Genomic DNA, 1,523 nt, shown 5'->3' with positions numbered 1-1,523 from the left:
TTCCCGCCACCCCGGCCCACGCCCCAGTCCGTCACCCCCGCCTCGCCGTGGCCACTCACCGGAGGGTTCGGCAGCGCGGTTCTCGCTCCCTCCCGCACTAAATGACGAACGTCGTCCGCCGCCCCGCCCGCCCGGCCGGCCTGTCACTTCCGGGGTCACGCGATTTCCGCTCTCCCGGGCGGGACTGGCCAGGGCGCATGCGCAGTGGGCGTGCGCGGGCGGCCGGAGGCGTTCCTCCGCCATCTTGCGGGGCCCGGCCTCGTGGGCACGTCCCGCGTGGGGACTGACGTCGTTACATTTCACTCCGACATACTCTTCGTAGTCCTACACGTAAACAAGAGTATCTCTCCACACTAGTCCGGAACGTAGGATGCGCCGTCCCGCTCAGATTCCCGCTGTTGGCTGTCCAACCCGCGCCCACTAGAAGACTGCGTGGGTTGCGGAAACCTGCGCAAGCGCAGTGCCGCCTCTCCAGCCCCCCCCCCCCCCCGTCGGACAGAGTGCTCCTCTCGCGTCAGGGCCTTGTCCCTTTGTCCCGGACTTCTGGGAGTAAATGCTGGCCGTGGATTAGGTTCTCACTAAACACTGGCGAGCATGCCTCGTGGGCGCCGTGCAGTGGCCCTGACCCCGCGCATGGCTTCTCCTGGTACGTCTGTAGATTGTCGAGCGCACGGCTGTCTCCCCGTGGCTGCCGACCCCTCCTGGTTCCCCCAGCACATTGCTGTCCCCCCAGGGTCCCCCGTGGGTAGAGGAGACTGTAGGACCGCATCAGGTGGGGGGGAGTCCACTCAGACGCTAGCACACCTTCTCATGGAAACGTCTGTGTCTCAGGTCTGCGGGTGGGCACAGCCTGGGACTTTTCCTATCAGACCGAGTCTCAAAATTCTTGGGGTTAGCATGCTTGGCCGCTTGGTGCAAGTAGCCCTTAAACTTCTGTCCCCAAGGAATTCCGCAACCTTTTTTTTTTTTGAGTGGGAGTCTCACTCTGTCACCCAGGCTGGAGTGCAGTGGCACGCTGACGGCCACTACAGCCTCTACCTGCTGGGTTCAGGCGATCCTTATGCCTCAGCCTGCCACACAGCTGGAACTACAGGCACGCGCCACCACACCTGGCTAATTTTTGTGATTTATTGTAGAGATGAGGTCTTGGTCTCCAACCCGTGGACTCAAGCAATTTTCTCACTTTGCTCTGTCAAAGTGCTGGGATTATAGGCGTGAGCCACCGCACCCGGCTTTCTCAACCTCCTTAGGAGGGAGCTCCTAGAGCCAAGAGCATATGACGAGGCTCGTTCAGCCTGGGCTTCACTGCAGACCCTCAGAGTTCTCCACCTGTTATTCCAGTAGTTCAGAGATTTCAAACATTTGTCCACACTTTATTTTATTTATGTATTTATTTATTTTTGAGTTGGAGTCTCATTCAGTTGCCCAGACTGGAGTGCAGTGGCCGCTCCTGGCCACCGCAGCCCCGGGCTCCGGTAATCCTTCCACCTCAGCCTTCCAAGTAGCTGGAACTACAGGCACGT

General features: G+C 59.9%; 1 protein-coding gene across 6 annotated transcripts in view; it reads right to left on the bottom strand.

Moving 5' to 3' along the window:
• Window positions 1-172, bottom strand: part of ARHGDIA (Rho GDP dissociation inhibitor alpha) — a 4,167-nt gene extending 3,995 nt beyond the window's left edge. For 5 of the 6 annotated variants that reach the window (XR_002482095.1, XR_002482096.1, XM_021713566.1 and 2 more), the window contains exon 1: window positions 60-172. The gene's annotated coding sequence lies outside the window, so the exon portion shown is untranslated. The remainder of the gene's footprint in view (window positions 1-59) is intronic. The other variant, XM_008060420.2, reaches the window with a different exon arrangement.
• Window positions 173-1,523: the final 1,351 nt, after the last annotated feature.

The sequence above is a fragment of the Carlito syrichta genome, unplaced genomic scaffold (genome assembly GCF_000164805.1).
Source record: "Carlito syrichta isolate Samal-C Ts95f unplaced genomic scaffold, Tarsius_syrichta-2.0.1 Scaffold304603, whole genome shotgun sequence".
Classification (NCBI taxonomy): Eukaryota; Metazoa; Chordata; class Mammalia; order Primates; family Tarsiidae; genus Carlito; species Carlito syrichta.
The sequence above is the reverse complement of the archived record's forward strand: the minus strand, read 5'-3'. Positions and strand labels throughout refer to the sequence as shown.